This window comes from Lactuca virosa, chromosome 2, assembly GCF_052849685.1.
Source record: "Lactuca virosa cultivar CGN04683 chromosome 2, Lactuca_virosa_CGN04683_v6, whole genome shotgun sequence".
NCBI classification, from domain to species: Eukaryota; Viridiplantae; Streptophyta; class Magnoliopsida; order Asterales; family Asteraceae; genus Lactuca; species Lactuca virosa.
In genome coordinates this window covers 289,409,483-289,424,870 of record NC_136427.1, presented here as the reverse complement: position 1 = coordinate 289,424,870, position 15,388 = coordinate 289,409,483, and positions in this window count along the sequence as shown.

Below are 15,388 nucleotides of genomic sequence, written 5' to 3'. Positions count from 1 at the left end.
TTGTGAAGTTTGCGGACCACCTCTGCAATCCTCTGTAACAGAAGAAGTGGAACAAACGGTTGCAGCCCATAATAAGAAGCATGTTTGTTTTTTAACATCTGCAGACTGCTGCAGTAAGCTGAAGTTTAAATAAACTAATTTTATAAACTGAAAATAGTTTTCAACACCGAAATTTAAATAATTCTAGTCTTAAAACATTGAAAGAATACAAAAAAAAACATATAAAAAACAAAAATATAAAACTTTAAAAAAAAAACTTACAAAAATATAAAAGAAGCTAACAACTTTATTCTAAAAAAAACTAATTTTAAAAAACACAAAAAGAAAATAATAAAAAAAATAAGAAAGAATTGCAAGCGATGTCTACAAAGTTCGTAAAAAATTAAACACGTTAAAAAAATGAAATTGAAACTGAAAATATTATTAGCAGAAACGGTAAAAAATTAAAAAAAACTTAAAGTTTTTTTTTTAAAAAATCAAGTTAAAAAAAATTTGTGGAAACTATAATAAGAAATTGTATCAAATCCGTAAATAAAAGTTTGAAAAAATCTAAGTTTTTAAAAAAAATAAAAGTTTCAAAAAAAAATAAGTTATACCAAAATTCTAAAAAAAACACTTCAAAAAAATGAAAGCTGAAGATGTTTGAAGAGACAAGTCAAGTGCTGCGCCACGCAGCACACGCGCAGAGGTTTTGCAGTCTGAAGTCTTCCAAAAAACAAACTGATGCGAGAGGGAAAGTGATGCGCGTGTGCTGCGCCGCACAGCAGAAAGTGGTTTGAAGAGGTTTTTTTAAAAAAAAACAAACAATACCTTAGTTGTTCACAAAACGAATTAGCTTAGGTTAGAACATGATTTGGATGTATAACATTTTGAATTTCGTAAAACTCATAACTAGAAAACTTTAGATTTAGGTGTTAGTTTTCTACGGACTTTTGAATCGAATCAATTTGATATTATATGAATTTATTACTCCCTCCGTCACATATTTATCGTCTACTTTTGATTTTTGAAATATTTATTTTTTATTCTTGATTTCGATGTATAACCTTAAATATTTTTATTTATGTTATAATTTACTTGATAAAACTTATAACAATAAAAAGATATTTAAAACACAATCTATTCATATATTTTGCATCAAGTGTTATATATCAAAAAACAAAAATATTTAAGGTTAAAGTTGAAGAATAAATATTTTAAAAGTCAAAAGTGAAAAATAAATATGGAACGGAGGTAGTATAAATTATATAGAACATTGTCGTAAATTTCACTGAATTAACACTCAATTATATGTATAGTTTTTGCATAAAATAAAATTTAGTTATGAAGTGTGATGATTCATGAAAAATAATTGTATCAATCTATTGATTAGAGTGTGTGATACCGAAAATACATAAACTTATCATTTGCATCAAAAGATAAACATAAAGAACATTTAAAGTAGATTGTATACCAAAGATTCATATGCTATACTTGTTATATGTTCTAATGGTGTTTTAGTGTAATATTCGATTCAATTAATAATAAATTTAGATCATTTACCCAAATTATATGATGTAAAATGCTTGATGTGTGTGGTTACTAAAATGTTGCATTTAGTTTATGATTTTGGATCTGCATATATTCCAAGTTGATGATTTTGATTTTGTACTAGGTTGACGATTTTGAGTTTGTACTAAGTTATTTGGATTTTAGTTTGTATTTTCGATCATTGAAACAAAATATATGTACGAAATATCACAATGGTAAAGTGAAGCAATTGTTTTTTGTTATGTTGAAACCAAAAACTATAAATCATAGATATAAAAACTATAAATCATAGATATGAACTTGTAAAATAACAAAACTCCATGTTGAGAGATCAAAATATGAAGTTGATGTAGGCACACCAATGAATCAGAACAAAACTTCGAATTGAAATTCCAAGAATACGCTCAGTAGGGTTTTTTTTGATTGCATAATACCCGTCTCTAAAACATCCAAGAAAAACAATACTTATAAGTAGTTTTAAATCAACCCAAATAAGAATTAATGCTATTCCAAAAATAATGACGTAAACTATGGGGATATAGTTCCATGTTTAAGAAAAGATAATGATCACCAATAGAAACATAACAATCAAATCTCTTCCATGTTGGGCTCAACTTCGTTATTTATTCTGTTATCTCCTCCATCATCCTCCTTGTCTTGGAAATGACTCGTCATCGAGTCAAATTAATTGTCACCCTCGCGTGAATATTGAAATAAATCAGCAACATTGAAGATGGTATAAGCATTATAGTGACCAGGGAGTTCAATCTTATAAGCATTATCATTAATTCGTTGAAGAACCCTAAAAGGACCATCTCCCCTTGGCTTCAATTTCCCGAAACGCCTTGCCGGAAAACTTTCGTGTCCTAAATGAATCCAAACGAGGTCACTTTCTTCGTAAAGAATTTGTTTCTCGTGCTGATTTGCCCGAATATGATATTGTTCATTGTGTTTGATGATTTGATTACACACTTGTTAATGAAGTTGTTTGATTTGTGTGGAATGGTCTTCTTCCTCAACGCTATAATGCTCAACAACTAGAAGTGGGGATAAATCAAGTGGAGTTAAAACGTCCCAAAAATTATAAGTGAATTTTTTTCCTTAAATCAATCAAAACAACCATTCATTCAACTTGAAATCCCATCAGAGTATAAAAGCATGTCATACAATCATCAGAGTACAAAACAAATCAAGTCATGTAGAACACTGGTGGATGCGATACAATCATGTCGAGTTCTTCCCCTTGGAACTAGAAGTACCTGAAACCATAAACATAAAGTCGTAAGCACAAAACTTAGTGAGTTCCCCAAAATACCACATACAACACAACATAATAATCAACTAAGGTTATCAAAAACCTCTGGAGACTATCAGCGGTCCCCAATGGGCTAACAACATGTCCTGTGGCTTAACAACACACCTCTCGGGTTATCAACAACCCTGGGGACTATCAGCAGTCTCATGGACTTACAACAGTCCATGAGTTATCAACAACTCATTTCATATGTAACAGAAATCAACAAATAAGACCCAGCTGGTCGACATGCATATACTACCACATAGGCAAGTATAGTGAGAAGACTCACCTCTTAGTCGATAATCAGCTGCTACTGCTCTCACTGCCAGAAATACCGATGCTATACACCACCTATCCAGCCATACAAGGTAAACCCTAAAATCGACTTAGAGGGGCTTAAATACGAAGGAAACCCTAAATGATCATAGGCTTGGGCTGCAGCATGTCTCATGTCGTGACACCTTATGTCTCACGTTGTAAGAATGGTTTCGAAACACGTTTCATGTATTTTGCTTGTCACGTCGTGACCACCCAATGGCCACATCATGACACTCTATTTTCTCCAAAAACCAACATTTTGACTCCTTAAGACCCAAAATCAATTCATCCTGGAAAACGGGTGTTACTGGAGTAAAAGGGTTGCATCCATAGACAACCATTAGGGACTTTTTCTCACTGTTCGATGATTGGAGTGGTTATATGCAAACTCGACTTGAGAAAGGATTAGATCTCACTGTTTGGGGTTATCACCAACGAGACTGCGTAGGAGGTTGCCTAAACTGTGATTTGTAACATCAGTTTGACCGTCCGTTTGCGGATGGTGGGAGCTACTAAATTAAAAATGTGAGCCCATAGGTTTCCAAAGTGTCCGCTAAAAATAACTCACGAACTGTTCGCGGTCAAAAGTTATCGTCTTCGGGATGCCATGAAGCTTGACAATTTCAACAAAATATAACTATGCGATTTGACTTACTTCGTACGTTTTGGAACAAGCACAAAATGAGCCGTTTTAGAGAAACGGTTAACAATGACAATAATGAAATGTTTTTATTGTTGGGTATGCGGTAAACCCACAAAAATCAATGCTCCCGTCCTCCCAAGGATCTTCAAGAACAGGTAGCGGGTTATATAATCATGCGTTAGTATTGTGAGTTTTGGCAGTATGGCATTTCCTACATCTCACAATGATGTGCGAAACATCCCTTTCCATCTTAGGCCAATAAAATTTACCACAAATCAAGATAAGTGTCTTATCTCAACCAAAATGACCAGCAGGTCCGCCTTAGTGGCTTTCTAAAATAATGGAGTTGCGTAGAGAGCATTTAGGAACACATAACCGACCAACATTGAAAAGGTACTCATCATTCATGGAGAAATCATGCAACGGTTGACGTTGACATTGATGCTAAATGTCTTGAAAGTTGGGGTCATCTTGATATAAAGCACAAAAATTATCAAAACCACACACCTGGAATTTTCATTGGTGACATCAATGCATTATGACGACTTTGGCCATCCGCTATGGTATTTGACAAACCATCTTTGTGTTGTATGACAAAAGAATAAACTTGAAGAAACTCAACCCATTTGGCATGACGAAGATTGAGTTAATGTTGTCCATTAATATATTTAAGGGCCTAGTGATCCAGAAAAATAATGAACCCGTTTGGTAAAAAGTAATGTTGCCAATATTCCAAACTACGTATAACCACATAAAATTATTTGTCGTATGTAGTGTATTTGCGATGGGCCTCATTGAACTTCTCAATAAAGAAAGTGATTGGTCGTTGTTTTTGACTTAATACTCTACTAATGCCAAGCCCGAAAGTGTCACAATCAACTTGAAACACTTTATCAAAATTTGGGAGTGCAAAAACGTGAGCTTGGGTGACCCTCTTTTTGAGTTCTTCAAATACATGAATTGTTGATTTGGTTCATTTGATTTTTCCACCTTTTAAAAATACATTTGGGTGACCCTCTTTTTGAGTTCTTCAAATACGTGAGCTTGGGTGATCCTCTTTTAGGTGTGATCTTTGTAAGTCGCATTGACTCATATTTGCTAGAGAGCATTTAGGAACACATAACCGACCAACATTGAAAAGGTACTCATCATTCATGGAGAAATCATGCAACGGTTGACGTTGACATTGATGCTAAATGTCTTGAAAGTCGGGGTCATCTTGATATAAAGCACGAAAATTATCAAAACCACACACCTGAAATTTTCATTGGTGACATCAATGCATTACGACGACTTTGGCCATCCGCTATGGTGTTTGACAAACCATCTTTGTGTTGTATGACAAAAGAATAAACTTGAAGAAACTCAACCCATTTGGCATGACGAAGATTGAGTTAATGCATCGGTGGCTGTTTCACATAAATCTAGGAGTGCTAATGTAATATTGATACCATCATTTTTAAAACTATATGTATTATTAAAACCATTATGATTGATTTTTCGATCGTATTATCATGGTCGCCCCAACAAAATGTGACATTCATCCATTGGAATCACCTCACACCATACCTCATCATTGTATTTATGGCCGATTGAAAATTGAACTAAACACCGCTTACTAACCTTAACAACGTTGCCTTTTTTAACCATGTGAGTTGGTACGATTTGGGATGGTTTTCTACTTCAAGTACTAACTTATCCACCAAGCTTTTCACCACCATGTTTTCACAATTACCCCGTCGACAATGATGCTACAAACCTTTCCCGTTGCGGTGCATTTGGTACGGAAGATGTTATTACATCGCCATAATGTATCATCTAAATTTTAGACAACATTACATTGAGAACATGTTAGATCACCAAAGCTTCACCATGATCAACATACACCACTTCACTATCCTTTTCAACTAATTCTTCCTAATTATCGGTATCATAGATAAGTGTCGGGTCTTCCACTAACTTTACTACTTGTTTGTTAGGACATTCTCTTGCAAGATGGCCTATTCCTTGGCACTTGAAAGGACGAATAACACGTGGAGCGGGTGTAGTACTTGCATTGTTGGTATGGGTGTCAATTTTAAAGGGGGAAATTTATTGCTTGTTGTCGAGGGAAGCCAAGAAGGGGCTGTAAACCGATTGGTTGAGGGTCTGTTCCGATTTTTGAGTTGTTTTTCGACCTTGAGAGCCAAGCAATAAACATCGACATATGGCCAATATTGTCGGAGGTGCACTACATCGGCGCTATCAGAACGAAGATCAACAATGAATTCTTCGACAGAGGAGTTTTGTTGGTTAAGATTGTGGTAGTCAAGAAAAGCTTCTTGTGGGTGATTGATCAGGAGGTACTTTGCCTGTAATAACTCTTTCATATTCGCCCATGTCTCAACTTTAGGCTTCCCGTCTTGTGATAGTTGTTTCTTTACATGATCCCACCAAAGAGAGGCATATTTTTGAAGCAGAATGTGTAACATCTCTTCCGGGTAATGATTTATTTATGTTTTTGGTGCAATTAAAATATCAAAATTAAGGATTAAATGGTCACGACGTCATGAAGGATGCATCATGATGTGGCCATCGATGCTTAACGTATGCATTCATTTTAGGTATCATGACTTGATGAGCATGTTGTAACGTCGTGACGGCTGCCAGAGTGTTAACCCTAATCTCGGGTTTGTGCCCGATTTAAAGGAAGTAAGGGTTAGGGTTTGCACACCCTCGGCTTCCGTCACCTCCTTTGACCCTCAAGAGAACCATAATCCTCCATTGTTGATTGTGAGCTCCTTTTTTGGTGGCTTTTAGCGTTGAAGAATGAGAGAAGGCATTTTGGTGTATAATTCCAGCTAGCAAGCCTCTTCCTCATCACCTTGTGCTACCTTAAGACACTTGTAAGTCCTCAAGTTTCCGTCTTTTTAGCTCAAGCATGTTAGATCTAGAGTTTTGTCCACTTTTCTCAATGTTGACGAAGTTTGAGTGATGGGATCTCATAAAGTTGGCAACTTTATGAGTCCTTGAGACTCCTTTGGGACCCCCTTACTCCACATTTGGAAGATTAGTGAGTTATGGATTCCATGCATGAACTTTGGTCTCATTTTCCCTTCATTTTGGCATAGTTTGTGTTCAAGACATGCATTGGACACGCATGTCTATAAAGAAATGATTTTTATGGTCCTTTGAGTTGGAGGAAGCCTTTTAGAAAGTTTGAATGTTTGTCTTGAAGGATTAAGAGCTTAATGCTTTAAACTGTCCAGAGCGATTCCCACGACGTGACAGGTTGAGTGTCATGTCGTGACGTGTGACCATTTCGCGACTGTTTTGTCCTAATTGGGTCACGACGTGACCAATGGGTGGTCACAACATGACGGTCAGCTGGGGATAACTTTGACTGTTGACTTTTAACCATGGTTGACTTTTAGTCAAATTAAGGTTATAGGGTGTAGACTGAGAGGGTACTTCTTTATTGATGTTAGGTGTCGTTGTACCTGTCTACTGTATGTGTGAGCTATGGTGTTTAGATGCTATCTGCGAGGTGAGTCTTCTAACTATATTTACATATGTGGTAGTTATGTGTGTTGACCATCTGGGTCCTAATTGTTGATTGCTATTATATGTGTAACTGAATTTCTGATAGCTCCTAGATTGCTATGAATCCACGGGATTGCTGAAAATCCCCAGGTTGTTTATAACCTTGAAACATGTTGTTAATCCACATGACATGCTGTCAGCCCACTGGGATTGCTGATAACCCATAATTGTATATTATGTTGTGTTGTATGTGATATTTTGGGAAACTCGCTAAGCTTCGTGCTTATAGTTGTGGATTAAATGTTTTTTAGGTACTTCTGATGATCGCATGAAAATGCTTGACTGTACACTTCGGCTTGCAAATTTTATGGTTTCCGCATTCTGTTACTCTGATTTGGATGGTTGTAATTGATATGCCTAAGTTTTATCGACTCGGTTTTTATAATACTTGATGTTTTAACTATATTAAAAATGAAAACTTTTGTGGTAAAAATTGGGATGTTACAAGTTGGTATCAGAGCCCCAGTTTGAGGGATTTGGATGAACATTCACGGGATTCCATACTCAAACTAAGGATCTGAAACTTTTATAAAAACCTTTTTATAAAAGAATAAATTTTAAAGAAAAGAAGGAAGGAAGCGAGGTGTACAGTCAGGCGGAGCTTGAGGAAGTGATCTCTCAAAATAATCATATATGTGTTATATGCTGTGTTAGAGTTGTTGCTATTTGAGTTGATAGAAATACATGCTAGTTGATAGGCTAAGGACCCCTAAGGAATTTCAGGATAGGATTGCCTAATTTTGTGATGCTTTATAGCCTAGGAGAATACTTGTGGATGCTTTGTTAGGGTTGAAACTAAGATTGCTAATTGCTTTGTGTATACTGCATGGTTGTACATAATTAGGATTTTATAGCCTTGGAATGTTTGGTTTAACCTTACTTCTTGTTCCTAGTCTGGTTATGAATTTTAGGTAGAATCTTTTATTCGAATGTCTAGCGAGTTTGGGTTATGAATTTTAGGTAGAATCTTTTATTCGAATGTTCCTAGCGGAGACTTCTGGCGGAGCTGAGTTGTGGCTGAGGGGGGACCTAGGATGAGTACCTAAGAGTTTAGATGTGGCACCTTTTAGCACATAAGTGTGTGTATGTGTGTGTGTCGCTGCAATGAGAGCGGAGTGATTTTGTGACTTAGAACCTCGACATAAAGTCTAAGTCAACTACGGATAGGTGTGAAAGGTAGTATGAGCCTGTACTATTGAAAGCATAGGATATGTATGTGACTTAGAAAGAATCTCGAGTGTACTGAGGAATTATTTGGGATATGTATAGTGTTTGTGTGTGCTTTAGCGGATTTTGACATTTTCTTTGTGTATTTCAGTATGGTGGTTACTCGAGGTTCAGGCTCTGGCGATCCATAGATGCAGAATACCAGTGCCGATGAGATATGTAGGATCATTACCGCACAGGTGGCCACAACGGTTAGGGAGGCTATACCGGAGGTGTTTGGGTCTAGTTTTGGCCCAAAAATATATACCAGTATTAAGTGATGGTCCAAATATGCTGCCTCATTCGAATGATGCCCTTGGTCCTGACTCAGTTGGCTCATGGCTAGGGCCAGCCTTGTATGTTGCTAAATGATACATCTCAAAACTGAATTATAATGTTCGAACTAAAAAATGAGCTTAAAAAGTTATTAAGATATCAACAACAACAAGATTTCTATAAGCATCACCTTAATGTGACATATTTATTATAAATGAATATTGTTTTTGGAATCTGTAAAAATTCAACACATATTTCGTACACTTATTTTGTTTATTCATAAAAATGTGGGGATGTCTTGATATATATATATATATATATATATATATATATATATATATATATATATATACACACACACGAGAATCGGTTTAAAACAATCTCTTGTGTTTTCAATGAAATGTGTAGCACTTTATTGTTTGTAAATTTAGAATTAAATAGTATTTCATTCTTTGAAAAGATTCATAAAATCCAATAATATATGAGCAAATTCATCAAAACAATATAAGATGCCCAATCGGGTCCTCCACCTGTTCTTATTGTGAGTCGGAAGAAGAAGACGCCGCCCATGTGATATTAAGATTCCCAATGGCTGCCAAGGTTTGGGAAGGTGTTTCTCTGGTGTGGGCTACCTGGAACAAAACTTGTGTCAATTGAGCAGCTTGTGAAATTTCCCTCACAATGGGGAACATGTCCAAATAAACGGAAAATCCTAATAAGTATATGTTATGGAACGGCATGACTCATCTGGAAAGCAAGGTGTGATCGGATCTTTAAGAAGATTCGACCTTCCCCTGTCGTAGTGGCAGATATGGTAAAATCCATAGTCTTTACATGGATAAAACACAGGAGAGGCAGTTGTAACTATAAATGGGTCGAATGGTGTATTAATCCCTTTCTTTGCCTGTAATTTTTTCTCCTCTAAAACCTTGTAATTCCCTCCTAGCACCTTGCTAGGGGTTGTTTCGTTTTGTTTAATAATATTTGCCGGTTCCAAAAAAATCAAAACAATATACATAGTTTGTTTGTTTGTTTTTTTGTTTTTTTTGTTTTGTTTTTTTTTTGATAAGTATTAATGCATTCAACAAGAAGTTAAAATAACTAACATGGAAAGATGTGTATTCTATATTTGGAATTATGTGACTGAAAATAACTTAACGTTTTCTCAAAATATCATCATCAAAATATCATCATGGATTCAGTTACAAAATTAATTATGATGCTATCATTGGAACTAGGGAGTTTTTAGAAGAAAAAATTCACTAAGGTTCAACTGATTTCCAAATGGGAATTAAGAGTTGATGATATATTGGAAGTACAAAGTTAGATTACCAAATAAGAATATCTTGATATTCCTCTCATTTTCTTTGGTACTCGGGATCACAAAAATTAAAAATAGAATATATTTTTTCTAGTTCCCTTCCTTTTTCTTTTCTCTTCTTATTTCCTCCTCGTTTTCTTTCATTTATCAAACTCGGGAATACAATGTAGATATGCGACTAGGTGTAAGACTCATGTATTACATGGGTTCATTTAAAAGATATTAAATATGAAATTCTAAACATTTAAGAAGCTTGAATTTATAAGAAAAATTAAAAAATATTGAATTATTAAAATTAAAGTGTTTTTTCTCTTTTAAATTTAAACAAATAATTTAGATAGACAAACAAAGGAAACTAATAGGGTTTTAATTTAGAAATTTTGAAATTAGAAGTAAGTCAAGTAATGAAATTGATATCATTTATTATTATATTTATTATAATTAATATATTTAATTAGATATTATATGAAAATTAATAAAAATGAAACAACCACAAATTGCCAAGTGGAAAAAACTTAATTGAAAATAACCACAAAATGACATGTGGCCAAATCAATGAGAATGTGACATGTGTCAAATAGATTTTCATTTATTATAGTAGATTGTATTTTGTCAGGATCACAATGTAAGAATGATATGTGATTGTATTTTGCCAAAATCTGGAAGTATATCATTATGATATGAAATCGAAGCTTATAAACTTAAAAGAGAAGTGTATATTTTTGTGAGTAGTTTGTTGGGTTAAGTTGGGGAATATCCAAGTATAGATCATCAAAATTTTAAAATAGAGTTTGTAGTTGGGCCTATTGGGCTTACTTATATATATTGTACACGACGTATATTATAAAGGGAAAAATATCTACATCGGGACAACGCGTGATATGTGACTTACGATTTTTTAGACACCAAGACTTTCCTATTAATACATCTCTATCCCTATCCTTATCCTTATAAATGAATAATTTTATTTTGCTATTGACAAACATATTATTGAAACTTCTCATTATATCTCATTTATCATGACACTTGTCAACTATTAATTTCAAAATTTAAATTTTAAATTTTAAATTTCTCACTGTAATTAACATTAAATTAATAATTGATTCTCCATTTTAAATTTTAAATTTTAATTTTTAATTTTTTCATTCTAATTATATTAAATTAATAACATTATATTATAAAATAAAATTAAATTAATACATATTATAAAATGATATAACTTCACGTGTTTTTTTAAATCAACGATTATAATTTTATATAACAAAAGAAATATCTCTTAAATAATAATTTATTTAAAATAATTGATTATTAATTTTAATTTTTTAATATAAAAGTTTAATTAATTTTATACCCGTTGTTTTCACGGGTTATAAATTAGTTGTATTAATACATACACACAATGCATTCGCATACATATAAGTATACATACATACACGTGTACGTTTCCTTAACGAAGATCGTAAACATTACTTGAATAAAACCAAATATACTAGGATTTAAACTCATCCTATAAGAATATCTTGATGGTTTTATAAATGTGTTTTTTATAATAAAAGTTTGAGTAAATTACAGTTTTAGTCCTTGTGGTTTGGGCTGATTCGTAGGTTTGGTCCAATTTTTGAAAAGTTGATAACTAATATCCCTATGGTTTCAAAAAATTACACAAACAGTCCTTCTGTCTAAATCCGTAAAAAAGCTCCGTTAAATATGTATAAAATAACCAAACTACCCCTATTTTATTATTTTATCATTTTATTATTATTTTTAATTTTTTTTAATCATTTATCATTTATATTTATTAATGGCTACCAACACCTCACCACAAACTACCACTCACCATCGTTCCTCCCCTCCATCCGATCATCTTCTCAAACACATCTCCCGTGAACATTAATCAACCACAAACCACCACCCAACCACCGTCCCTCTTCTTCCATTCGATCATCTTCTCAACCATATTTAAAAAATCAAAACTATGATTAAAATTAATCAACCACAAACACTAATGCAAAATAAAAATAAAAACACAATGATTTATCTTGATTTTTCATTCTAGATTCACAAAATTAAAAGCAAATAAAACCCAAAAAATGAATGTAGTATGCATATCATCTTTCATCTTCCTCCCATGTTTCATTAAACCCACAACCACCCCTTGCAACCATCATCTTTGTTCCAGTTCATTAAAACGACAACCATCATCTTCACCTGCTTTCCAAGTTCATTCCAGATTCACAACCATTGCCTGCAATTAGATCAAACCAACACAACAAACACTTGATTCCTTGGTCATGATAACAACAAAGGGGAGATCGACAAAATACAAATCCAACTTCTGGATTTTATAAACCCAAACAAAAATAAACAAAATCAACATCTAATTTTCATATATTTCGAGTTAAGTTTGGGTTCGATTGAGCATTTTTAACAGGTTTTTAGGTTTTAAGAGGTTAAACAAGTTGTTGCTTGTGAATCTGGTCGGAGGAGCCTGATAATTTGTTGTCATGACTGAGTAAAAACTGATGGGGGAAAGAGCGGGGGATCGCCTTAGTTTCTTTTGATGGTGTTGGTTAAAGTTGTCGGATAGGAAAGGGGGGGGGGGGGGGGGGATGAGAGAACGGATGGGTGGAGGTGACGGTAGTTGTGGTGGGGAGACCATACTGATTGTAGTAGATAAATGGGAGATGAAGTGAGAGTTGTCGAAGGAGATGCAGGTGGTGATGTAGCCTAGGTGGTGGTCGACGGTTGTGGCCGACAATGGTGTCGGAGACAGTGAGAATGAGAGGGGAGAGATGGATAGTATGTGTGAAATGAAGGATGAGGGATTTTTATGTTAGGGTTTATTGTTTTATTTTGTTTGTAGTTTTATTTTTAGTCTTTGTAGTTCTACAAATCAAAATAAAAATCATCAACTAAAAGATAAAGGGTATATTTGTCATTTTACTGAGATTTAACATCTGATTTTTAACGGGGCTATCACTCAGAACCATTGCTGTAATTTCTCAAGACCATAAGGATGATATTTGTCAAAATTTCAAAGATCAGACCAAACTTGCAAAGTTGATCAAACCACGGATTATTTTTATAATTTACTCTAAAAGTTTGATAACCTTTTGTATCTTTTGTACGCAATATGTCAAATCGAAAACTATAACCGAAAGATGACAACAATAGGTTATGTTAAATTGTTAATCTTAAAAGTTATTATCATTTTTTTGAAGGTTCGACAACGAGCTCTTAAGATCTTTTATGAACATTTTTTTTAAAAGAAAATCGAATTAAGGAAAAACTTTTGTTCGACATTATGATATTTTAGTTTTTATTTCAACTGCAATTTCTTAATCCAAACCTAATTGAAGTAGTTTTTGAGAGTTTTAATATATATATTTTTTATGTAATTTTACAATTTTTAAAAAGCTAACTATTTTTGTCCGAAACTTTCGATGTTCCGCATAAATAAATTCTAGAAGTTCCAACTTTTCATTAATAGTTACCAACATGGGCGGACACATGAAATACATAGTAGGTGTTGATGAGGTTGAAATAGGTGTTGCCGATGCAGGAAAAATAGGTAAAAACAAATTTTTTTCCACTGTGAACAAAAAAAGTAGGTTTTGTCGGTGCCACACCGAGACACCTACTAAAACTGACCCTGGTTACCAATTATTTTTGCAAAACACGCACTTAGTTCAAAACAAATCCAATTGTATGTATAATATTTAATCCTTCCTAGAAAAAGATAAAAAAAATATTTATTAGGTTTTTTACTTAAATTTTAAATACGGTTACGACTTCTTTTTGGAAATTTTTGGAAATGATGAATATTATAAAAATGTCACACAACTAGTAAGAAGCTAGCCGAGCAAGAAACATAGTTTACAGTTACAGATTACAACAAAAAAACAGAGAACAAGACCCGTCAGTCCATTTACAATTATAATGATTTTCCCTATGTTTGTGCCACAAGTAAACCATCGAGATTACATCATCTGCAACCGAGGTCGAGATTGAGATAAGTTATTGAATATCTTGTTGATTCTCGTTTTTTTTTTTTTTTTTTTTTTGAAACGGCAAAATCTACTCTTTAATTTCACCTATGTCTACTGTGGGTCTTGGACCCAAAACCTCAAAAAAAAAAAAAAAAAAAAAAAAAAAGCAATACCGGATACCACCAAAATCCCTTCCATCAAATATATCTAATAGCAATTTATCGTTTTCTTTGGCAATTGCCCCGCTGCCCACCAAAATCTAGAAGCTCAGCCACGTTTGTGAATTTTTTTTTGAGGAATCCCAATACATTTAAATACTGGACGACCACATTGGGCATGCATTGGTCTGATGTGGACTATTGATGTGGTGGTTTATCTATAATCAATGACCTGATATTTTTATGCTTTAATTAAGAACACATGAAGTTTGGATTTTAGGTTGTTGCCTGGTGCGCTCACACATTTTGAATTAATTTATCGTCTTTATTGAATACACGAACAAAAGTATTTTTCAAAAAATGTCTCACGTTTTTAATCCTTGTCAATTGCAATAAGCATTGGAACAATATATAATACTTCAATATAATCTTTGTTTGAACAAATTATATATTACTGTTATCTGCTTTTTATTGTTAGTTACTTGACATAATAATATGTTTTATATATTTGGAGTTTTCTAGTCTAACTAAACACAAGAATGCAGTTGTAGCAAACTACCAATTTTTGAGCATTAATCTATTTGTGGTGAGTGTCAATTGTCAACAGAAGGGTCATCAACAAAATTCAAAAAAGATAAATATGATATAGATAACTAGTTTATAGTATTTGTATTTATCTTCTAATTGTTGTAACTAAATATCCGTTGATATAGGATCTGTTTTGTGTAAAGTTATATATATATATATATATATATATATATATATATATATATATATATATATATATATATATATATATATATATATATATATATATATATAATGAATACACTCCTACGGATGATAGTATTCCAGAAATATTATTGTTTTCTTCTTGGTATCAGAGCCTTTCACCCTAGGGTTTCTGATTTCTTTTCTTCTCTTTCTTTCGACCCTCCCTTGATCTTCTCTTAGATCAATCACCGACATGGCTTCCTCCTCATTAATTCTTCTACGGATGTAACCTGCAAACTTACCAGAACCAATTTTCTGCCGTGGAAAGCACAAGTTGTCCCGATTATGAAGGGA